Genomic DNA, 26,358 nt, shown 5'->3' with positions numbered 1-26,358 from the left:
TCCCAGCTTACAAATCACTTTCTGTCCACTATTTTGGTGAACTTCACAACCTCCTTGCAACCTGGGCATTGCTGGTGTGACTGTCACTGTTTTAATGGGTCAGTGAGACAGTATAAACAGAGCGCTTGATGGCGGTCTGACACAGCCCCCTATCTCTCTCTCTCTCTCTCTCACCCCACAAAGAAATACAGTGATTAGACACTGATTATATGTGACCCTTAAAAATAATCTGACTCGAGAGGTTTTTTTTTTTTTTTTTAAGGGAATGCATTATCAAATTATATTTTAACTCCATGTTATAAGGAAAATCCACACACATTGTGTTTTCGACCCCATTGGCAACAGTTTCTTGGCTGATGACCAGATCCCTCCCTTCTTTTCTGAGATAGTAAATCAGGATGCCACAGACTGGACATCCTGATGACCTTACTTCCAAAATCAGGGTTTGAGCCAAATCTGGATTGAGATGAAAAATTGCCATTTTGCCTCTGCTGGCTTTTTATTTCTTGCTTTATCTCTCCACCCTTTTTTCCATGCCTTCCTCCCAGATGAGCTAATACACATGTACTCTAGGTCACAGAAGACAAGGCTCTCTTAATTTCTCTTCCTCCTTCCTAGCCCAAATTAAGTCAGCAGCGTTTAGTTCTGGAGGCACAGAATACCTACTCTCTACCCCATGTTAGAATAGCCCAGAGCTTATTTGAAACCATTCATCATTTTAAACTTCTCATTAACTCCCACTGGCTTTTCTCTCCACAAAAATCAGGTATCTCCAGAGCCTTCTGCATGTTGACATCAGATTATAGCATGGAGAGGTCCGGGGGCTGCTTGGGGCCAAGCTGAAGGGGTCGTCTTATTAATCAATTGGAAAGAAGATTAACTTACTCATTCAACACATACTTATGAATCACTTAACCTGAACTCCTATAGTACTCGAGATCAATAGCACATACTTGTTATGAGTATATTATCCACGCCTGCCAATTAGACTGTGAGGCCCTTTGGAAGGATCTGGCCTCGGCTTGCCACTACCTGTCTTATGAGATTGGGCAACTCACTTCACTTCTTGGGTCCTCAGTTTCCCCATTGTGGGAGGTGAGTAAACAGCATTCTAAACAGACTGACTCACTTTCTTCCCACGCAGTTCAGCAAAGCTGAGTGAAGCATGAACATGAGAGCTCCTAGCAGAGCTCAAAGGAGGAGCGATCGAGTGCTACTGAAGAGAAACCAGTTCATTGTTGAGGCCGGGAAGTGGGTATGTGGATGTTGGCCTGATAGTTCTGTCTACTTTTGTGCATATTTGAAAATACGTCTACCAAAAGAGAGAACGAAAAATAATAGAGGGTAACCTAGCAGGCTTCACCCAGCAGGCAGCCCTGAGCAGAGGTGAAGCATGGGTAGGATTTCAATGAGCCGACACTGGGTCAGGGGCCATTCCAGGCAGGGCACACCGTGAGCCAAGGCACAGCGACTGGAAAATACAAGGTGTTCACAGAGAACTGGGAGTAGTCATGTGTGGCCACAGCGCAGAGAGCAAGGAGGGAGTGGTGGGAGATGGATGGAAAGGCATCGTGGGGTCAGAGCCGGAAGGGGCTAGAGAGGCACAGCGAGGAGCCTGTGCCGGATTCAGTTCCAAGGGAAAGTGACCTCACTGGTTCAGCCTGAGCTGGCCCTACCCCTTCTCAGTCGCTCTGGGTGCAGGCCCAGGAGAAGGGCATGGGACAGAAACTGGCAGAGCAGCTTGCTGGCAGCACCGCCCGGCTTGTTTCTTCACCAGGAAACAAGGTTTCCTGTAACTCAGACCATGAATCAGCATTTCCTCTGTCAATAATACACAGCAAGAAATGCAACGGCGCAGGGCTTGGGGGGAATGGAAGAAAGGAAGGAATATTCCATGACACGCTGGGCTCTGCTCTCCTTTCCCCTCATGAAACACTCCTGATAAGTTCCCAAATCACACTCGGGTTTCAGAAGATGAGTCTCTCGGAGGGCCTCACAGGATCATGGGAAAATTAAGGCCCATGGAACACCCAGCGCTACGTAGTGTGTGCTTTTAGAATCACCAGGACAAGGAAGGGTACTGTCCGAATTCTTTAACCAAACGTGGCTATAACAGGGCTTTATCCTCCCAGAGGTTAGAGGGGCTGTGTGATTTGCCTTTTTATTTCTATACATCCTTATCTAATATTTTATTTGATTCCCAGAAAAATCCTACAAGGCACACAAGGAATATTAGGCCTGTTTCACAAGTACATAAATGTTTCTTCCCATGAGATCTGTTTTGAAGAAGCCAGAACTGACCCCAACCTTTCAAACTCCAGTCTGGGATTATTTTCAACATCATAGACTTAAAACAAATAAGGCTTATAATATTATATATTGCATAGATCAACATATCCATACACACAGTGTATTTATTTAAAATATAAATATATTCTCAACTCAATATATCTGTTACGATAGCATATTTATACATAATTAATTTATATTATTTAATATAAATAACACTATATTTAAAATATACTTAAAAATTAAGTTAATTAATAATATACCTAATTTAAAATATTAAAAATATAGAGCCTATATATGTATGTTCTACCTAACACCAAAGAGAATTTTATTCACTCCTCCATTCCATTCATGCATTCATCAAATAGTTATTGATACTGCCCATTCTCTGCCAGGCTCTATTCTAGACATATTCCATAGTGAACACAACAGTCAAAAAGCCCTGTTTTCATAAAGCTTACATTGAACTGAGGAACTGAGAAAGGAAATGAAATAAAAGTAAAATACAGAGTGTTGGAGAGTCGTATATGCTTTGAAGAGTAAAGAAAACCGAGAAGAGGGTAAGCAGTGTTGGAAGTAGGGGTGACCGAATTTTATGCAAGATGTTCTGTGACAATCTCCCTGAAAATGTGACATTTAAGTTGAGACCTGGAGTGGTGAGCAAGCAGGCCCTGCGGACAGATCTGTGGGGTGGAGAAGCCTGCAAAAGAAAGAGTAAATGCCAAGGCCCTGAGGTGGTGCCTCCTTGGCCCGTGCAGGGAACAGGAGTCAGGTGTGGCTGGGCCTGAGGGAGAGAGGGGGCAGGGGGAAGAAGCAGGGAATGGCGGCTGGGGAGAGTCCTGCGTACCATTATTCAGACGTGGAACGGATGAGAGAATTTGCTATCGTTTACTCAAAACCCAGGCCAAGCCAACCAACCAAACAACCAAACAGAAAAAATTACTATAAAACAAAACAAGGATTTAAATGTGAAATAAGGGGCACCTGGATGGCTCAGTGGGTTAAGCCTCTGCCTTCAGCTCGGGTCATGATCTCAGGGTCCTGGGATCGAGTCCCGCATCGGGCTCTCTGCTCAGCAGGGAGCCTGCTTCCCCCTCTCTCTCTGCCTGCCTCTCTGCCTACTTGTGATCTCTCTCTCTCTCTCTCTCTCTGTGTCAAATAAATAAATAAAGTCTTTTTTTTAAATGTGAAATAAAACAAAACAACAACAGAAGCCCATACTGGAAGTTAGGGTTGGTAAGGAAGACAGGAAAAGAATAAGCAAAGGACACGTAGAAAGGGAAAAAAAGCAAAGAAGTAACCATACATGTATTTTTTTTTTTTAACTTGTTTCCTCTTTCTGTGGGTGTCTCTCTCTCTCTCTCTCATCTGGAATCTGGATCCAGGATCCAAACCCTCAAGCCAACTGCCAGGACCACTTCCTGAGGGAGCCAGGCAGTGGCAAAGTCAGGCAGAGGAACAACGTTATTACCACAAGCTTAGGCCTGGGCCCCAGAACTCAGTTAGATTCCTGTTGCTCTGGGCTTCATTGGACAGGCCTTCTGTTGCTCAGGTTACAGGCTGAAAGCAGAACCAAACCCTCCTGAGCCTCCCCTCCCTGGGCTTCCCAGGGACAGTGGCTTTCTAAGTAGAGCCCCCTCCCAAGCAGTGGGGACAGACCATCCAAGCTATCAGCTCAGCCCTGCAAAAGCTCCCTTTCCAGCTCAGGAGTCCATCATACACTTGCCATTGACCGTGGCTCATCCTTGAGGGTAGAGTGTTCCTGTGACTGTAGATGGGGGCGTGAAGGAGGGGAGAGAATGGCCTCACCATCTAGAAGCCAATGTTTTTTCACTTCTTATTCTTTCTCTTTATTCATCCTGCTGGCTCAGTGGACAAGCTCCTAGGCAACTCATGCCCATAATGCTCCATTACCACCTCCCCGCTGCTTTGGAGAGTTTTAGACGATTTCTGGGTGTGACTTCCCCAAACTTTATCACTGGGACCAATGCAGAGTTCAGTCCCACAGAGTCTTTTATAAATGTCTCCTTGACTTCCCTCCAGAACCACTGAAGCAGATCAGAATAGGACAACACTTCAAGTCACCCATGGACACTAGGTGGAGAAGTCCCTCACCATGCTTATCAAGTAAGTGAACAAACAAGAGTGATGACGCTATTACTCAGACACATGCCAGCAACCACAGTCAACCCAGGCAAGTCATGATGGGGGGGGGGGGTGCGGGGAGAGCTAAGAGCTCCTGAGTGGTTGCTCTCCTTCACACATTTCTGCATCACCTCCCTCCAAAACTCTTAGCATCCTAGTTTGAGTCTCCTCTGAGCATTTTTTTTAATCAAATGTTTTATCTAGAGGTACTTGTAGATTCATATGTAAGAAATAATACAGAGAGCCTGAGTACCCTTTGTCCAATGTCAACATCTTGCAAACCCATAGCACAATATCACAGCTAATATATTGGTACCCATATAGTCAAGACAGAGAATATTTCTGTTACCCCAAGGATCTCTGAGGGGGCCCTCTACAGCCAAACATGCTTCACTCCCTCTCCCATCTCCTCCTGAATCCCTGGCAACCCCCCCCTCTGTTAGCCATTTCTAAAATCTTGACAATTCAAGAATGTAATGTAAATGGAATCCGAGTATATGTATCCTGCTAAGATTGTTCTTTTCCTACCAGGATAATTCTTACGAAGAGATTTACCCAGGTTGTGTAAGGGTCAAGTTAGCTCCTTTTTATGACTGAGTACTGTTCCATGTAGGACTATGTCACAGTTCATTTACCCCCTGAAAGACCCTTGATCTGTTTCAAGCTGGGGACTGTCACGAACAAATCTGCTATAAATACTCGTGGTCAGGATTTTGTGTGAACACAGGTCTTCATTTCTCTGGAGTAAATGCTGAGGAGTGCAGTTGCTGGGAAGGACCGTGTTACATGTTAACTTTTTGTTTTTTGAAGACAATTTTTGCTTTTTGAAGACACTATTTTCCAGAAACACTGTATCATGTTACATTCCACCAGCAATTTGTGAGTGAACCAGTTTCTCTGCCTACTTGCTAGCTCCTAGCCTTGTCCTTACCTTTGGTTATCCCAGCTATTCTGATAGGTGTAGAGTGATATCACATCTGTTTTTAATTTTCCTGTTCCTGAACCCCAATGCTGTTGAATATGTTTCTGTGTGTTTCCATGCCACTTGTACATACTCTTTGGCAGAATATCTCTTCATGTCTCTTATTGATTTCACATTAGGTTGTTTGTTTCTTAACCTTTGAGTTTTGAGAGTCCTATGTATATTCTGGATACTAATTCTATGGCAGGTATTTTTCAATATCTGACAAATATCGTCTTCCCAGTGAATAGTTTGTTTTTTCATCTTTTTAATAGGGCTTTTTATGGAATAAGTGTTTTTTTTTATTTTGATGGTGTCTTATTTATCAATTTTTTTTCTTTTATGGATTACACTTTTGGTGTCAAGTCTAAGAACTCTGCTTAGTTCTGATCTATTTCTAGATACTAGTTCTAAATTTGGGAGATTCTCTATCTTTTTTTCTAAAGGTGTTATAGTTTCATGTTTTACATTTTGGTGGGGGGGGACTTTTGTTTGTTTTTTTGTTTTGTTTTGTTTTTGCTTTTTATTATGTTATGTTAGTCACCATACAGTCCATGATTCATTATTTGCATATAACACCCAGTGCTCATTGCAACACATGCCCTCCTTAATACCCATCACCAGGATACCCCATCCCCTAACTCCCCTCCCCTCTGAAACCCTCAGATTGTTTCCCAGAGTCCATAGTCTTTCATGCTTCATCTCCCCCCTCTGATTTCCCTCCCTTCAATTTTCCCTTCCTTCCCTAATGTCCTCCATGTTATTCCATATGTTCCACATATGAGTGAGACCATATGAAGATTGTCTTTCTCTGCTTGACTTATTTTACTTAGCATAATCCCCTCCAGTTCCATCCATGTCAGTGCAAATGGCAAGTATTCATCATTTCTGATGGCTGGGTAATATTCCATTGTACCTATGGACCACACCTTCTTTATCCATTCATCTGTTGAAGGGAATCTTGGCTCCTTCCATAGTTTGGCTATTGAGGACATTGTTGCTATGAACAACAAGGTTATTGGGATAAAAACCTTCTACACAGCAAAGGAAACAGTCAAGAAAACTAAAAGGCAACGCATGGAATGGGACAAGATATTTGTAAATGACATTACATGTTTTACATTTAAATCCATGGTCTTTTTTTAGCTAATTTTCATATAAGATGTGAAACATGGGTTGAGGTCTGTTCCTTCATTTGCTTTTGTTTGTTTGTCTGTTTTGCCTTTGGATATCTAATCACTCAAGCACCATTTGTTGAAAAGCCTATCTTTTCCCCATTGGATTGCTTTTGTACTTTTGTCAAAAAAACAGATGGTCATATTTGTGTGAGTCTATTTCTGGGCTCTCTGTTCTGTTCAATTGATCTGTGTGTCCATCTCTCTGCAAATGCCATGCAGTCTTGCTTACATGCTGTATAATATGTCTTGAAATGGGGTGGACAGATTCCTTTGACTTGATACTTCTTTTTCAAAATTGCTTTAGCTTTTCAAGTTTCTTTACCTTCCCATACAAATTTTTAGAGTTTTGTACCATGTTAGAATTATTTATCTTTTTGATACATAACAAAAAAAAATTCTTACTGTAATTTTGAAAATTGTGATAAATCTTTACATCAATTTGAAGGAAATTGGTGGTTTTACTAGTATGGTAGACAAAATAATGGGCCCTCAAAGATTTCTCCACATCTCAATCCCTGGAAACTATAAATATGTTATTTTACATTACAAAAAGGGCTTTACCAATGTGTTTGAAAACCTGGACATGGGAACGTTCTTTTGCATTATTCAGATGAGCTCAATGGAATCACAAGGTCCCTCTACAAAGGAGGTGGAAGGATCAGAGTCAGAAGAAGGGACATGTGATGATGCAAGCAGGGGACAGAAAGAGCTTGGAAGGTACTATGCTGCCGGCTTTGAAGATAGAGGAAGGGGCCATAAACTGAGAAACGCTGGTGTCTTCTAGGCAAGGAAGTGGATTCTTCCTCCAGAGCCTCTGGAAGAAACCAATCCTGACAGTACTTTTTTTTTTTTAAAGATTTTTTTTTTTTTTTAATTTATTTGTCAGAGACAGAGAGAGAGAGCAAGCGCACAGACAGGCAGAGTGGAAGAGGGAGACGCAGGCTCCCTGCAGAACAAGGAGCCTGATGAACAAGGCTCCATCCCAGGATGCTGGGATCATGACCTGAGCTGAAGGCAGCTGCTTAACCAACTGAGCCACCCAGGCGTCCCAATCCTGACAATACTTTGATGTTAGCCTCATAAGGCCCAATCTCAGACTTCAGAAATTCAAAACTATAAGAAAATAAATTTGCATTTTTTAAAGCCACTAGGCCTGTAGTAATTTTTTACGGCAGAAATAGAAAAGTAGTACAGCTATGTTCAGTCTTATAAATAATGAACAAAAATAGCATGTCTGTGCATTTATGTAGATCTCCTTTGATTCTTTTTTCAGCATCTTTTACTTTTCAGCATACAAGTCCTGTACATGTTTTATTACATTTACATATGAATATTTTATTTTTTGAGTGATAGTAAGTGATGTTATATTTTGAATTTCAATGTCTGTATGTTCTTTGTTAGTATAGAAAAATACAATCAATTTTTGTATGTTTATTTCGTATCCTGCAATTCTGATGAACTCACTTATTAATTCTAAGAGGGATTGGTTTTTGTTTTGTTTTGTTTTCAAATCCTTATAATTTTCCATATAGCTAATCATGTCATCTATAAATATGGACTTTTTTTTTTCTTTCTGAACTTTATTCCTTTCCTTTTCTTGATGCATTGCATTTGCTGGAACTTCCAACAATACAAATAAAAGAGGTAAGAGTGAGCATTCTTGGGGCACCTGGGTGGCTCAGTGGGTTAAGCCACTGCCTTCGGCTCAGGTCATGATCTCAGGGTCCTGGGGTCGAGTCCCGCATCGGGCTCTCTGCTCAGCGGGGGGCCTGCTTCCCTTCCTCTCTCTCTGCCTGCCTCTCTGCCTGCTTGTGATCTCTCTCTGTCAAATAAATAAATAAAATCTTTAAAAAAAAAAAAAAGAGTGAGCATTCTTGCCTCATTCTTGATCTAAAGGACAAAGGATGCAGCCTTTCAACATCAAATATAATAGTAGTTGTAGGGTTTTCCAGATACTCATTATCAAGTTGATATTCTCCTCTAATCATACATTTCTGAAAATTTTTATCATAAATAATATTGAATTTTGTTATGTGTTCTTTCTACATTGACTGAGATGATCAATTTTTCTTTCTTCTTTAGATAGTAAATATGGTGGATTAATATTAATCTACTTGTTAGTATTGGAGCCAGTCTGGCACCTCTGGAATAAACCTTACTTGGTCATAGCATATAATTTTTTCATAATTATTGAATTCTATTTCGTATTTTGTATTTTTTTAAAGATTTCATTTATTTATTTGACAGAGAGAGAGAGAGAGAGAGAGATCACAGGTAGACAAAGAGGCAGGCAGACAGAGAGGGAGAAGCAAGCTCCCCACCAAGCAGAGAATCCAATGCGAGGACTCGATCCCAGGACCCCAAGATCATGACCTGAGTCGAAGGTAGAGGCTTAACCCACTGAGCCACTCAGATACCCCTTGAATTTTTTATAAATATTTTTCCTCTGTATTAATAAAGCCCATTAGTCTGTAGTTGTCATTATTTGCACTGTTTGTATCATTTTGGTATCAAGGTAACTCTTTTCTTTTTTTTTTTTTTTTAAGATTTATTTATTTATTTATTTGACAGACAGAGATCACAAGTAGGCAGAGAAGCAGGCAGAGAGAGAGAGAGGAGGAAGCAGGCTCCCCACTGAGCAGAGAGCCCATTCAGGGCTTGATCCCAGGACCCTGGGATCATGACCTTAGCTGAAGGCAGAGGCCCAACCCACTGAGCCACCCAGGCGCCCCGATATCAGGGTAATTCTATCTTCATTAAATAAGTTGGGGATTATTCCCTTCTCTTCTATTTTCTAGGAGATGTGTAAAATTGGTGTTAACTCTTTTTAAAATGTTTGGCAGAACTCTTCATTGAAACTCTCTGACACTGGTTATTTCCTTTTTGAGAGTTTTAAAATTATGAATGCAATTTCTTTAGTAATTATAGGGTTATTCAAGTTATCTGTATCATATTGTTTAAGTTGTGGTATTGTTGAGGAATTGGTCCATTTTATCTAAGTTGTCAGATTTTTGTGTGTGGAGTTGTTGCATCTGTCTGGTATTTAAAGTTTCCTCTAATCCACCTTTTCCATCTTCTACCCATTCCTTCCACTGAGGTCCAGTGGATCTCCGTGTTGGGATCTCAGTGAATTAGGTTCTTCTCTGGGATTCCTCACACACTCTGTGCTTTCTCATTGCCACGCCTTGCCATCGTCATTCTCTACACCTGGAATACCCCAAATTTCCATTCTTATTCAAGGGCTACTTAAAAAACTGCAACCTATGTTTTCTATTTCCCTTTGATCTTTCCTGGCCTCTATTTTCTATGGCAGTTTTATGGTCTGGACCAGAGACTGCCTTGTACAGATATTATTTGTGAACATGAACTTATGTCTCCTAATACGCAGTGAGCTCTTTGAAGGATGGAACCTTGTGCAATTCTTCTTGGCTTCTCCCATAGGCCCTGGCATGGGGTATGGTACAAAACACATGCCCAAAGGACATCTGAAGAACTAACTCACGTGGGTTCTCACATGATAGTCACCCAAGAAGCCACTTTTACTTTCAATTTTTCAGAGAGCTCTTTCCCAGATATTTTTCTGAGTTATCTATTTAAATATTCTTGTTGTTGTTGTTGTTGTTGTTGTTGTTGTTGTTGTTATTGTAATCTTTACACCCAAAGTGGGGCTTGAACTCATAAACCCTAGATCAAGAGTCACATGCTCTACCAACTGAGGCTGTCAAGTGACCCTCCCAGCTATTTTTCTGAAACAGGGACTGACTTAACATCTGAAGAAAGCCAGTTCCTTGAATGCTTGGAGGGAAAAAGTCACTCTTAACGCCAACTCAGATCTCAAAAACACACTGTGTTTTTCAGAGTCGTGAAGACTATCTCACAAAGTTACAGGTTCATTATGAAGAGATGGGACATAGCCAGAGATCCGGAAATTTACCAATTTACAAAAAGAACACGTTCCCCTGCCATCCAAATTAGAAGTTCAAATTCTCCTTTGCAGTACCATACTAAATGGAGATATATTAAGGAAGTGAGATGGAAAAGCGATCTCCATCTATTCCCAGCTCAGCAGGCATCTGCATCCAACAGTATCATTGAGAATGACTTTGCATCAAGAGGACCAGGCTGGGAATAAATATTCTCCAGGGAATCCTCCCACCATCCCAAAATAGGAACAGGTGAAGTGGCTGGGAAGGGAGGCAGAAGTAGGGATGAGACAAAGTGGAGAGAAGGGGAAACATTTTCCACTCTTGTGACTGTCAAGATCCATCCCTTGGTGATCCCACTGCTCCTCTCCTGGTCCGAACCTCCTTATCACATCTGATCTTGTACCCTTTCATACAACCTCTTAGCCTGTTTCCCTGCACCCATCCATCCTTAATATGACTGCCCTAAAACTTAGCTCTGATTGTCCTATTTATATTTTCCAAGAAAACTTCATACACTCCTTAATGCACAAGAGTAATTGACATGCCTTCACCAGGCATTCAAGGCCCTCTGAATGTTATATTCCCATCCCCCAACATCCTGGCTTGCATTAAGCAGGCAAAAGCAGAAAGGAAAGAATACAGAATCTAGAGTCAGATCTGAGTTCAAATGCAGCTCTTTCATAACAGCTTCATAAGCTGGGGTAACGTATTTAACCTTATGAGCCCCAGTTTCTTACCAGAAAAATTGGTAAAAGAATAGTAGTGACTCAAACTCTGTGCGAAGAAATAAATGAGGCTCTGAGTATGAAGCACATAGCACGTAATAGGTGCTCAATAAATGGTAGCTATTTTGACTACACGGAAACACATTGAGTAACTTCCTGATCCCTGTAAAACCGCTGAGACTTCTCTCAGACGTAACGGCCCTGACAAGGCTATCAATTGTCCTTGCACATGGAGTTAGAGAGAAGGGACTGGCCACAGAGGACAGATAGGGATGAGGGGGCATCCACTTCAGGGAAGCTGCCCATCGTTAGAAAGAAACGCTGAACAGAGCTCAGAGAGGACAGGTGAGAGGGCAGGCTCAGAAATTCCTAATGGCCAGGCAGGATCCAGCATTTTTAGTATCTGGTTTTCTTCTCTGAGTCTCAGAACAAACCCCAGCCTGCCTATCCACAGCTGATAAGAACATCTCTCTCATCTCTTCAGGCAGCTCGGTCATCCGTGCTTTCTTAAGAGACTTCTTTGAATGCTGTGCCCAGCACGGAGGGGAGGCTGGTGGTGGGCAGCTGGGGCCGTGAGTCTGAAGTCCGCTCGCTGTGGCTCATGGAGCTATCAGACCCATTATGTATGTGTGTTGTTATAAGGGGCTCAAGGAAATGGTGTCAAGAGACTCACTTCATAAGTACGTTTATTATTATCTCCGCTGTTCAAGCCACACAAAATAAATGTCTGGCATTTCCAGAAATTGCTATCGATTCAGCAGCAGATTTTACAAGGCCAATCAATAACAGTTTCCTCTGTTTCCCCCTCCTCCAGTGTATATTTATTTGTGATCAGGCTTTCTGTTCCTCCTGTGCTTTCTAGTGCTTGTAATTGGTCCAGAATAAATGGATGATTTCATCTTTTTTCCAGGAAAAAAAAAAGGGGATAAAAGACTCTGCTCTTAAAAATATCTCCCTCCCCTATCCAACAACAAAGCTGTGTGCATATACGTATATATGTGTGAAAGAGAAAAGACCCTGCATTTAAACCTGCCTGCCAAAATAAGTCCCTCAGCATGTAAGCCACAATGCATGGCCTCTCTTCCTTGCACCTTAGCCATGGCGTAGTAGTGGATTAGGGATCCAGAAAGCCACACAAACCCTTCTATCCATGGATTCTTCTAACATGATGCCTTTATACCTTACAGTGTCACCAATCATGTAATGGAGTCTCAGAGCAGGCTAGAACCTCCAAGTTCACCAGCCCAACAGCCTCTTCTAACATATCAAAGCACAGAGTCTCAAAAAAGGAAAGTGGGTTGAAACTCAGGTCTCTTGCCTCAAAATGTTACCTTATTTGGAGATGGGGTCTTGACAGAGGTCATCAAGCTGAAGTTAGGTCATTGGGGTAGTCCTTAGCCTGTATATTGGGTGTCCTTATAAAAGGAGAAATTTGGGTAGGGAGAGAGACACACACACACAGGCAGAATGCCATGTCAAGATGAGGGCAGAGATCAGGAAGATGCTTTTTCAAGCCAAGGAATACCAAAGACTGTCAGCAAATCGCCAGAGTCTAGGAGAGAGGCACAGAACAGATTCTCTGTCACAGCCTCAGAAGGGACACTCTGATCTCAGACTCCCAGCCTTTGGAGCAATGAGACAATAAACTTCTGTTGTTTATGCCCTCCACCCCCTACCCCAGTTTGTGGTGCCTTGTTACAACGACCCTAACAAACTAACACATTCCTTTTCCTTAACAGTGAGCATTAAGGAGACCCGGCACGGAGGGATCCAGAGCTGAAAGTCAGAAAAACATGAGGATTACTCAAGAGGCTCAGAAACCATCTTTGGTAACTTTATTCCAGATAAGTACTGCATCAGGAGAGAGGGTATGGATGTCATGGAGAATACATACCCCAACTTCTCAGATAGAACAAACTTTTTACAACAGTGGAGCAAGTTAACTGCTAAAGCTACTTAAAACCAGGCAGTGGCTCAGTGGGTTAAAGCCTCTGCTCAGGTCGTGATTCCAGGGTCGTGGGATTGAGCCCCACATTGGGCTCTCTGCTCAGCAGGGAGACTGCTTCCTCCTCTCTCTCTCTGCCTGCCTCTCTGCCTACGTGTGATCTCTGTCAAATAAGTAAATAAAAATCTTTAAAAAAAAAAAAAAAACAGTCATTGGTGTGATAAAGTAGAAATCACGCTTTAGTTTGTTCTATGATAGGGTAAAGAAAATATGTTTCCCTCAAGGTAAGATATGAAAGTAAAGAAAATCTATGGCACCTTGGCAAAACATAACACTATAGGTCCACAAGGACTGCTTCATTTATCTCTTCCTGGGGACACAGGAGGACAGTTTTGCAGCCCAGTCGGTCTGGGTGACGATGTAATGCTAACCAATGGACTGTAGTAAGTGGACGTGGCCCACGTGAAGGCATAGAGGAGTTTCTGTGAGGCTTCCAAGCTTTGTCTTCCCTTGCCACGGAGGCCCTAGACGTCCCCTCTTGAGACAGGGGTGGCACAAAATTAGACCACTGGTCAAAAGGGAGCCACCTTGGAGAACCATCTGGCCTTCAGTGAAGCTTCTGCGAGAAAGAAAGAAAGGCTTTGATACCTCTGAGATTTGGAGGAAATAATCTAACATGGCGGTATGGCCTAACTCAGACGATGACGGCCTTCACCTTGGCAATCTGTCTTTGACTAGCTTATTATTCAAAAACAAAATAGAGAATAAGCTATTTAAAAAATATTAGCTTGAAATTACTCATGTTTATTACTAATAAACAGTCATTGGTAAAAATAACCCACCCCAGCTCTGTCCATGTGACTTGCTCTGAAAACCCAAATCCTGGGCCCCACAATAAAGGAAATGCCTCCTTGGCATTCCTTACTACTCCTCCAGTGGGAGCTCTGACGCTGACAGGTAAAGGGGCATTTCCTAACTCACAATGCAGCCATTCTTGGCACAACCCTGATTGTTGGAAATATATTCCTTAAGATTATCTATAATCAAACTCTGTTACTTCTACCCACTGACCTCGGTTTTACCCTCTAGACCTCGGCAATAACTAAGAACAAGTCCATACTTCTCCCAAGCTGCTCTCCCCTAGGCTGCTGTTTTAATCAAAGGAGATTTCTTTCCAGAAGCCATGTTAATCAAACTATCACTAATAAGTCAAATCCCAATAGAATGTAGGCCCAAGCATTGTCCCAATTATTTTGTTGTGTTAGGATTTTATGACATCAAAAAAATATTTGAAATAAATGGAATTCCACCTGGGGCCTAACATTCTTTCAGTTATAGAAAGATTTGCATCGTAGCAATATTTGTTGTATTGGGATTTAACCTGTCCATCGTTCCGCTGAGTGCCTGAGTAGGAATGTGGGAAATAGCTTTCTATCACCATAAGCTCAGAAAAAAATGTCAGTGAAATGCTGGCAGATAGATGATGATGGCTTCGACAGCTCTTTTCATAAGCTAATGGGCTGTCTAACCTATTCATGCCTGCTGTCCCCCATAGGGTCTTGTAAGCACATTGCCAAGGAGCTTGTTGGATTTGGCAAATTGATACTCTGGGCTTGTTTGACTTCTCATGTCTATGAATGATTGTTAGGTATTTTAACAATATGTGAATGTGCTTGGAACGCCTAATGGGGCATTAGTTAGGTAAATAAGCGACTCAGCTGAGAGCCATAGTGTTAACATGGACAAAAATCTATTCTTCTTTTCGTTAATAATGGATTCTCTCCATGCTTTAAGTGGAAAATTTTAAGTGCATACATACCCATGAGGTTTCTTCATCCTGTAATCTATGTTTGATCATCAGGACTCTTATAGAAGAGATAGCACACAATTTTGCTTGATGAGTTAAAAGAATTGAAGCAGCATGAGGGCTAGAAAGACACAGGAAAAAATTGGAACCTAACTAGTAAACAAAAAATTTTTTTAACATCTAGCATTGGCATGGCTGAGGAAAACACTTTTATTCACTCCTTGGGGGAGCATAAATTGAGATAATCTTTCTGAAAGGCAATTTGGCAAACGTAACAAAAACCTTTAAAGTGTGCACACCCTTTGACCCAGACCCAGTGAATTCACCTCTAGGAATTTATTCTAAGGGAATAATACTGGGCGTGTGCAAAGACTTAATTACAAAGATGCTTACTGCAACATTATTTGCAAAAGCAGTAATTGAAAAAAACCAAATAGTCAACAAAAGGAAATTGTTTTTTTAAGAAACATGACACATTCACTTACACAACATTATATTACATGGACCTTAAAAATTGTGTTATTGAAGAACTATTAATATGAAGACAGAATCACAATACACTGGTAAGATTTTTTTTTTTTAATACAAGTTTCAAAACTGTATTTTAGGATATCAGTTTGGCAAACACTTTTTAAACAAACATACGAAAAGACTTACCAAAGTTTAACAATGTTTATGTCCGCAAGTTGGGATTACAGGTGGTTATTTTTTCCTATTTATCTCTCCTGAATTTTTCTAAACCCTTTACAGTGAACACATAATATATTTGGTGTACAAAAATACTGTAATGAGATTTAATCTCATATGTAAAAGAGGGTCTAATTTCTCAAGATGCTGTTGTTACTAGGAAATCAAGCACATCTTTCCCACTGGCTTAACTCACAATGCCAAGTGAAACTTTCTTTGACATGTCTAACTCGTACAGAGCCAAACAGTCTTCATCTTTTAAAGCAAGTTTGAAACCAGCAGACAATTCCAAAATCAGCCAAGATATCCACTCCATTCCATCTGAAATAAACAGATGTGGGGAATGTTTTAAGCTCTAAGTGGAATACGATCTTCACCCAAGAGCATTAAATGAGGAGCATCAGAAGAAGAACTCCTAAGATCCAATTCTGACTCTGACATTATCTGGTGACCTTGAGGAAGCCTCTTCGTCCTCTTAGTCATTCCATGAAACCCTCAGACTAGAACTATATATATGTGCGTGTGTGTGTGTGTGTGTGTGTGTGTGGTGTGTGTGAGAGGGAGAGAGGGAGAGATTTTTCTAAATAAGGAATATGGTCAGTTCATGCACAATACTCTCCAGGGATTCCCACTTTATATGTTGCATAGCTTTAGCCATCTCTAGCCTTGAATCTCAATAACTAACAATCAATTATGATTCAAAGGACACAAAGAAGTAAATGACTTCCTTTCTTTCTTGACTTTTTGCTTGTTAGATGTGTGTAAAATAAAGCACACATTAGTGCACAAAATGCGTAGATCATACGTGTACAGTTTAACAAATTATTGCAAAGCGAACCCCTGAGCAAGCTGCACTCATGGGAAGAAATGACCAACACCCAGAAGGACTACACATGTGCCTTCCTTATCACACTTTCCCTATCACACCCGCTTTCTCCCTGTAGAGTCTTTGCTCCCGGATTTTATTGTGATCATTTCCTTGATTTGCTATATGGTTTTACTACCTAAGTATGCATCTCTAAACACTATAGTTTACTTGAGTTTATTTTTGAACCTATAAATGGAATCATACAGAAAAAATATTGCCATGATAATGGCTATAAAAAACTTTCGTAAAGCGTAATGTATACAAGAGTGAATGTAATAGTAATCCTATTAGGTGGGGACTTAGGCACTGAATTTCAGTACTTCACAGCAGGAGGCTAGTTTCGTGATTTTTGCATCAAATCATCTCCAGTCAGGTCTAGACCACCTCATCCTTCCCAATGGTCACGTTCAAGGACCCATCAGAGCTCTGTGCTTGTGACTTCCTATGCCACCTGGATGGAAAATTACTCACCCCAGGCTGAGGGGGTCTGTAAATACCTGCTTTGTTCATAAATTAGCAGGCTTCCCTCTGTTGAGTGAGTTCCCCAGCTATTATCAAGGCTCTAAGGTCACATCTGGTTAATCGTTGGCTAGAAATCAATACACGGAGAGTGATGGTTTATGATAAGGGCTTAGAATAAGCAAGTTCAAGTCAAGAGACTGGCTGTCTTTTTATTCTTAGATGCTAAAAAGAAGCTGCTAATCTCCTTTCCTGCTGGGGAAAAAAAAAAATACCCCCACTCATGCTGCTATCTAAATTAAGAACTACTTAATTTTTTTTATATGTCCCTTTCCCTCTTTGTTCAATTCATTGTGTCCTTAGGCTCAGCTGTTCAAATACCATCAAGAATTTTTTTCAATCCCAAGGAAATGCATCAACTTATTCTCTGGTGTCACAAGACCTCAGGGTCACAGATATCCTCTGCCCCAGTTTTGGAACAATCCCAACACTCTTTGATGTTAGCGGCTACCTTGTGAACTGATGCATGGGGCTCCTAGTGCCTGAGGCTTAGTACTGTGGGTTTCCCAGCTGGCATTTCGCCAATGCTTGCCATTCCTCCGTGCAACCACCCATGCATGCGTACATGAGCACATGCGTGTGTGAGAGAGGGTGTGTGCTCGATCGTGTGTAGGCATACTATCTACTCATTCCACAAGGAGACAGCATGACCATGGATTGGAGCAATAACATAAGAATGCCTTTCATGTAGTGAATGTTGGGTGAATAAGTGAACAAATGAGCAATGCTCCACCTGGCTTCCTACCCTAACATTCCTCCTCTTTTCACAACTGAGGCCACTCAAATTCCATCTTTGGGATCAACACCATACCATTCCTAGGACCAGTTTAGGATGTAGTGAAGTCAAATTTCAGGGCCTTAGTCCAGAGTCTCAAAAGACTCAGAACTTAGTATACCTGGCCAATCCTTCCACGGTGATATGAATCCATATTTGGGTCATCGCCTCGTTCCCAGGTGCGCTCCAGTTTTAGTGTCTGGGTCATTTGCTATCTATCCCATGCCTTTGCTAACTATCTCCCCTCCCACTAGAGACTGGATGTCCCCCTCCTGGTTCCCAGTAGCTAGGACCATGTTTCCTGACCTCTTATGATGCTCAGACCCTGTCTGAATCAACATGAAACATTGTCTCATCACTGGCAGATTTTCTGCTGGAACCTCCATCTTTCCTTGCTCCTTCCAGATTCTGACCTACAGCCACCTTTCACCATACTCTCCAGATGCCATGTCTGTCTATGAAATTCTTTACCCATAGATAGCTGGGTCTCCCTGCAGCTCACTAAGATTGTCATCTCTAATCTCTAGTCCATTTTTCTGATCTGCCCTCTCCATTGCCTATGGAAAGACCTGCTAATTAAATTTAAAAATAACAACAAATTTTAGGACTGAGACACTATCCAAATAAGCAAATAAACAAAAAGAAAATAACCACATTCTAAACCCCAAACTTGGTTAAATTAATGCAAATAGGGAGATATACCATACGGGTTAGAAGACTCAATATTCTTAAGATGCCAATTCTTTATGAACTGTTACACAAAGTTAATAAAACTCCAGTCAAAATCCCAGCAAGTTATTTTTTGTAGATACAATGAAGGTTATTATAAATTTTATATGAAAAGGCAAAGGAATTAGAATAACCAAAACAAACTTGAAAAAGAAGAATATAATTAGGAAATTCATCCTACTGATTTCAAGACCCACCATAAAGCAGTCAGGCCATGTGGTTTTGGCAGAAGGATAGACACAGAGATCGTTGGAATAGAATAGAGAGGCCATAAGCAGACTCACACACAAATATGGCTAATGGATTTTTTACAGAGGCAGAAAGGCAATTTATTTTCAAAAACTCATGTTGGAATCATTGAACTTCTATATCTAAAAATATGAGTCAATCAACCTAAACCTCTTGTCTTGTAAGAAAAAATAACTGAAAATGGATCTCAGACATAAATATAAAATATAAAGTTGTAACACTTTTATAAGTGAAATAAGAGAATCTTCATGACCTTGAGGTAAGCAAAGATTTCTTAGTTATGACACTAAAAACAAAATCCATAAAAGAAAAAAAAATACATGGATAAGACTTCATTAAAATAAAAACTTTTTTCTATGATAGATATTAGTAAGAGAATGAAAATACAAGGAAAGACTGGGAGAATATAGTTGCAAATTAAGAGCTCTCACTAGTAAACCATAAGAAAGTACACCATCTGATTTTTCAAGGCGGACAAGAGATTTGAATAGACACTTCATCACAGAGGATATACAGATGGCAAATAAACACATAAGGAAGTGTTCAACATCATCAGCCATTAGGAAATGAAAATGAAAAGCAGGATTAAAATGCCACTATATGCCTATTAGAATGGTGAAAATAGATCAAAATAAAACAATGCAGAAAATAATCTGACAATAACCCATTATTGCTACCATTTATACTTTGGTGGTGGAAAAATAAAAAGACAAAATAGTTGGGTAGATTCTTACAAAGAAAAACGTGCACTTAACTAGCAAAACATATGTTTACAGAAATATCTGTGCACAAATGTTTACGGCAGTTTTCTTCATAGTGCACCAAAGTGAAAACAGCCCGATGTTCTCAAATGCATGAGTAAACTACTGTGGTACAGCCGAAAGAGGGAATAATACTTGACAATAAAAGAAAAACTATTAGCACCACATCTTCAAGGCATTATGCTGAAAGAACGAAGTCCACTTTTAAAAGTTACATCCTATAGGATCCCATTTATATGACATTCTGGAAAAAGGCCAAACTATTCCAACAGAGAACACATTAGCAGTTGCCAGCTATTTCGGTATAACCCCAAACAATAGCACAAGGGTGTGTGCGTGTGTGTGTGTGTGTGTGTGTGTGTGTGTGCTTTGAAGCTGTGGAATTGTCTGTCCTGAGCACTGTAATGGTTCCACAAACTTACACATAGTTAAAATTCACAGAACTGTATTTTACAATATGTGGATTTCAAAACTAATACTGAAAAAAAGTCTTAGCACCCTTAGCATATATTTTCCTATATGCATGTATATTAATAGAACCATTGTGTATTAGATAATACTCTAGAACTCATTTTAATTTTAAAACATTGTAAGTTATAATGTAATTAAATGTGTATCTTCATATCAGCTTTTAATGTGAATGGAAGCAACACATACTATGTAAGCAATCCCATGTTGTTGAAAATTTGAGCTGTTACTGATTTTTCAATATTAGAAATCATGCTGTGACAATCATTCTTACAGTTAAGTATTTGCATAAATCCCTAGTTATACTGTAGATAAATTTTTAGAAGTGAACTTGTTGGGTCCAGGTATGAACTTTTAAAGGTCTTTGACATGTTTTTCAAAATGTCCTTCAGAAAAGTGGTGCCTAAACACTCCACCCCCCAAGAGGCAATGAGGTTATCCATTTCCCCATATACTGCCCTATAACCTTGCTCATAGTATCTGGAGTTAAAACTTCGTCAAAGTCCCTCCACATACATTATTTCATCTTTGAACAAAACAACCCAAAGAGCCTAACACATTGCCTGGCTCATACAGGCATTATTTAATATTCATATCCATTTGCTGGCATGAATAAATGGATAAATCAATGATCCAGCTTTTCTTTGGTAATGAATTTTCCTATTTATCACCAAATACTTTAGAGTTACTTCACACAACAATCATTAATTCTGCACCTAGAACATGATCTGCAATATTTTTTAATCAAACCTTACCAAAAAAAATTTAAGCATTCATCCCAATACATTTATTTATATTTTATATGTACACACTTCTGTCAGTCTATACATTCAAGAATAATAAAGCTTCATTTCTTATGTTGATTTAATGAAGTCGTATAAGAATGTAAGAATGAAGTTCTTATATTTTCTTCTCACTCCCCAGAATGTTCTTTACATCCCCCCAGGCTGCTCACATTTTGCTAATCACTGTTCTAAGGCACCTGGGTGCACAGGATTCTGCACTGGACACCATAAAGAATACAGCAATGGATAACAGAGTCCTGCCCTTGGATTTCGTAGGTAGCCTAGGAACAGAAGCCATGAGAACTTCACAGTTAACCAGAGTGACTTATGAAAGCAGAGGAGGGAGAAATGTCTCCCCCTTAGGGAAGCAAAAAGGCAGCCATGGAGTAGATCATGAAATTCAAGTTCTGTGCCCTGAGGAAGCCCCACTTTGCCTATGTTCTCTGACCTCAGCAATGTTGCGGGATGGAGGGGTGGGGGAGGGCTTTGGGGAAGATTCTGTACACCTGCCATGTACAGCCGTTGGTGGGTTTTTGTTTGTGCCCCGTTTTTCCTGTTTGTTTAATGTATATGTTTTCCTCTTGCCTTCAGGACACAGTGACACACATTTCAGGATTGGCAAGGGACAAAGCCAGAGGAGCATGGGGAAGAAGAATTCCTGTGCAGAAGTGGCCAAACTTTAGCAGGTTAATGTCCGATGCTACTTATCATCCCTTTATCTTAAAATATAAGAAACCACACCTTCCAAAGCAAAAACAAGAACAAGGTGATCACTCAAGACCTCTCCTACTTCACTGACTCTGAGTAATTATTTTAAAATCATGTAAACACTGGATGCATAGGACTCTTTGAATGTCTCTAAGACGTGACTTGGATGCTGTCACTACTCCTCTTAATGGCTTCAGAGAGTCTCTTCTGTCTATGGAATAAAATCTTGAATTCTCCATAGTAGCATCCAAGGCACTTCAAATCCTGGCCTCCACCTAAACACCTGCTACTTCCCTCCAACCTCCCACCAGACACACCGAACCATATGTTCCTCCCTGCACACACTGGCTTAACCCCCACCCCCACCTCCGAAGCTCAGCCAGTTCTCTACCACCCTGCCCCATCTAAGTCTCACTCACCTTCCTGTCCCAGTTCAAAAGTCATCAGTTCTGGGAGGTCTCCCCACCTCCATATGGCATCTTTCCAGGCAGAATCAAATTCATTCTCCTTTGAGTTCCTATCATCATTCTTTTTTTAACCCTATCTTGCTTTTCTCAACTGCCTTGGATTCCAGTCATCTGTATCTGTTCCTGTCTCTTAGTTAAGACTAAAAATTCTCTGAGGAAAGGGTAAAATGTTGAATTATCTCTTCCTACTACACAGCATCTCACAGCAATGCAAAGGTAGGATTGTCACCTGTCTTGGTAAACTGAGTCAATTCTCACCTCACTTAGAATGATGCTTAAATTTTTCTAAATCCCAGAAATTTGCTTCATGCTAGAAGAAGAACAGGTTGCGCAGGATAAAAAGGCTTTGGAGTTTTATTTTGACTTCTTGGATATAAGGAACATGTGGCACTCTCAAATAGTGATGTCCAGGTGTTGAGATATACCTGGCTGGATCTGAGAAAAGGTAAAGATTCATTATTGCTCAGCATGCAGATGATAATAAAAATGATGAGCATCTTTGAGACTTCCCAGACAAGATATAAAGTGAGAGAAGTACACCAAAGACAAGACCTTAAGGAATTTGGTATTTATAGGCAGTGGGGGAAATGCCCACAAAGGAAAACAATAAACTATAATTAAAAAGATACAGATCAAACCAGGGATTTGAAAGTTTCAAAAAAAGAAGAAAACAGGAAACAAACTGTAGAATGATACATAAATCTAATAAAATAAGATCTAAAAAGTGTTCATGGACTTTGGTAGTTGGAAAGTCTTTCATGATCTTAATGAAACAAGTTTTCAGGGGCACCTGGGTGGCTCAGTGGGCTAAGCTTCTCCCTTCAGCTCAGGTCCTGTCTCAGAGTCCTGGGATCGAGCCCTGTGTTGGGCTCTCTACTTGGTGGGGAGCCTGCATCTTCCTCTCTCTCGGCCTGCTGCTCTGCCTACTTGTGATCTCTCGCTCTCTCTGTCTGTCAAATAAATAAATAAATCATAAAAAAAAAAACCACAATCTTCCATTTTGGTTAAGTTACGAATCAGTATTAAGCCAACAACAGGACAACTCTTTCCAAAACTTGAATAAAAATAGAAGAAAAGAGATAGGGCAGTGGCTTAAGGACAGGGCTTAGGACCCATGAAACAAGTTTATTTGGTTCTCTGTTATTACTGAAAAAAAAAATTGAGCATTTATCAGCTAGAGAAAAGAAATCAATAGAGAAAAAATATGGCAGATATAAAACAAAGGACTCTAGAAACAAAAAAATCATATACCATGACCAAGTGGGATTTATCCCAGGAATGAAAGATCAGTTCAGCATATGAATAGCAATGCACCTTATTAATAACACAAAGGGGAGTGTGCCTGGGTGTCCCAGTAGGTTCAGCATCCAGCTCTTGATTTTTGGTTCAGGTCATGATCTCAGCATCCTGAGACGGAGCCCCACATTGAACTCTGCACTGGGCATGGAGCCTGCTTGAGATTCTCTCTCACCCTCTCTCTATGCCCCTTCCCCCGACACTGTCTCCCTCTCCAAAATAAATTAATTAAATAATAAAAAATAAATAAATAACATAAGGGGGAAAAAGATAATATACCCAGAAAAAGCACTCAGCAAAATCTAGCGCCACTTCATGATAAAAGCCCTCAAGAAACTGGGAATAGAAGAGAACTTCCCCAACGTGATGAAGAGCATCTATGAATGCCCACAGTTAATAGAATCAAACTTTTTGGTCAAAGACCAAAAGCTTCCTTCCTAACTGGAGGAATGTGACAAGGACCTCCACTCATTATTTCTACTCAATGTAGCACTAGAAATTTTAGCTGGGAAAACTAGGCAAAAATAAATAAATAAATAAAACACATCCAGTTTGAAAAGGAAGAAGTAAAGCTATCTCTAGTCATTGATGATATGATCTTGTATAATGAAAAACTGAAGTAATCCACCAAAATACTGTTAGAACTAATAACAAGTTTAGCGAAGTTACAGGACACAAAGTCACTACACAAAAATCAGTTAAACTTTTACTGGCTAGCAATGAAAAATCCAAAAATAAAATTAAGAAAACAATTCTATTTTAATATTAAAAAGAATAAAATACTTAGGAAGGAATTTAACAAAAGCGTAAGACTTGTTAAACATTGTTAAAAGAAATTTTAAAAGATCTAAATAAATGAAAAGACATTTCGTATTACTGGATTCAAAGACTGAATATTAAGAGGGAAATACCGCCCAAACTGTTCTACAGACTCAGTGCAACCCCTGCCTACCAGGATCCCAGCTAGCTTTTTTGCACTAATTGACAGTTGATCTTAATATTCCTACAGAAATGCAAGAGACCCAGAATAACCAAAATGATTTTGAAAAAGAGCAAAGTGGGAGAATTCATATGTCCTGATTTCAAAACTCCACTACAAAGCTGTAGTAATCAGGATAGTATATATTGCCATAAACAAGACAACAACATATTTGAGAACCTAGACATAATAATGCCTTATATTTATGATCAATTGATTTTTTAACAAGAGCATCAGGACAAATCAAATGGGGAAAGAATAGCTTTTTCAACAAAAAAAGGCTGGGACAATGGGATATCCACACATGAAAGAATAATTTTGGACTCCTACTATACACTATATTAAAAAAAAATAAACCAAAGTGGATCCCATACCTAAAGATAAGAGAAAAACTCTAAAACTCTTAGAAGAAATATAAAAGTAAATTTTTGTAATATTGGATTAAGCAATGACTCCTCAGGACACTAAAAGCACAAATAACAAAAACAAAAATAGATAGATTAGACTTCATCAAATTTTAAAACTGCTTTTAGAAGCATGAGAAAACAAACGTGAAAAGACGGGAAAGTAAAAAAGTAATCCACAGAATGGGAGAAAATATTTGCAAATCATGTATCTGACAAAGGACTGATATCTAAAATATGTAATATAATAAATCCAAACAATATGTAATATATATATAATAAATATATACCCACCACTCAATAATTAAAAGATAAAGACGGACTTTAAATTGAGCAAAGCATCTAAATAGACATTTCTCTATAGAGGACTTACATATAACCAATAAGCTCATAAGATGTTTGATATCCTTAGTCAGTAGGGAACTGCAAATAACAAATACACTGAGATACCATTACTCACCTACCAGCATGGGAAAATTAAAAAGATGAATGTCGGGGCACCTGGGTGGCTCAGTGGGTTAGGACGCTGCCTTCGGCTCGGGTCATGATCTCGGGGTCCTGGGATTGAGTCCCACATCGGGCTCTCTGCTTAGCAGGGAGCCTGCTTCCTCCTCTCTCTCTCTCTGCCTGCCTCTCTGCCTACTTGTGATCTCTCTGTGTCAAATATATAAATAAAATCTTTAAAAAAAAAAAAGATGAATGTCGGTGAGCATGTGGAGAAATTTAAACCCTTATGTATTGCTGATGGGGAGTAAAATGGTGTAGTTGCTTTGGAAAACAGTGTAGCAGTTCCTCAAAATGTTAATATAGGATTACCATATGACCCCACAACTCCACTCCTAGGTATATCCCCAAGAGAACTGAAAACATATGTCCACCCAAAAACTCATTCATGAATGTTCATGGCATTGTTATTTATAACAGCCCAAAGTGGAAACAACTCAAATTCCACATACTGATGCCTGGATAAACAAATATAGTCCACTGTTACCCATCCATAAAAACGAATGAAATTTGATACATGCTACCTGCAAAGTAAACCTTGCAAATGTTAGGCTGACTGAAAGAAGCCACTTAGAAAAAATTACCAGTTGTGGGAGTCTAGGAACTATCTAGAATAGGAAACACTGCAGAGACAGAAAAGAGATAGGTGGTGGGGAGAGTAGGGTAAGGGTGGGAAATGCGAAGAACTATTGACTACTAATAGGTTGGGCTTTCTTCTTATGATGATAATGGTGTTATAGGATTAGAGGCACCTGGGAGACTCAGTCAGTTGATTTTAGCTCAGGTCATGATCTCAGCGTGGAGGGATTGAGCCCCCAACCGGCTCTGTACTCAGCAGGGAGTCTGTTTGAGATTCTCTCTCTCTCTCTCTCTCTCTAAAAAAGAAGAAAAGATATTATAGGATTAAACAGTGCTGATCAGTGCAGAACTTGATTGATAGACTAAAAAACACTGGCTTTAAACCTCAAAAAGGGGGAGTTTATGGAATATGAGATATATGTCAACAGTAACACTATTGATGAAAAGAGGGAGGACTAATTTTGGGAAGAAGACCCCAAGCACACAGGAAAGGCTGAACCTCTGTGTCAGTGGAAGACCTGACTTTGAGTGGCTCTAAGAGAAAGAGGGGAGGAAGGGTGTGAGGCAGGTCACAGAGCGGGGGTAGGGGTGGGAATCCAAGTGC

General features: G+C 40.1%; 1 long non-coding RNA gene across 1 annotated transcript; it reads left to right on the top strand.

Annotated features, from left to right (window-relative positions):
• The first annotated feature begins 1,178 nt into the window (after positions 1-1,178).
• LOC132010047 (uncharacterized) lies at positions 1,179-13,087 on the top strand. Its single transcript, XR_009402134.1, has 3 exons — positions 1,179-1,255; positions 4,333-4,416; positions 12,964-13,087. It is a non-coding gene; the product is annotated as an uncharacterized LOC132010047 (long non-coding RNA).
• The last annotated feature ends 13,271 nt before the right edge of the window (positions 13,088-26,358 follow it).

Source organism: Mustela nigripes, chromosome 2 (genome assembly GCF_022355385.1).
Source record: "Mustela nigripes isolate SB6536 chromosome 2, MUSNIG.SB6536, whole genome shotgun sequence".
Taxonomy (NCBI): Eukaryota; Metazoa; Chordata; class Mammalia; order Carnivora; family Mustelidae; genus Mustela; species Mustela nigripes.
The sequence above is the reverse complement of the archived record's forward strand: the minus strand, read 5'-3'. Positions and strand labels throughout refer to the sequence as shown.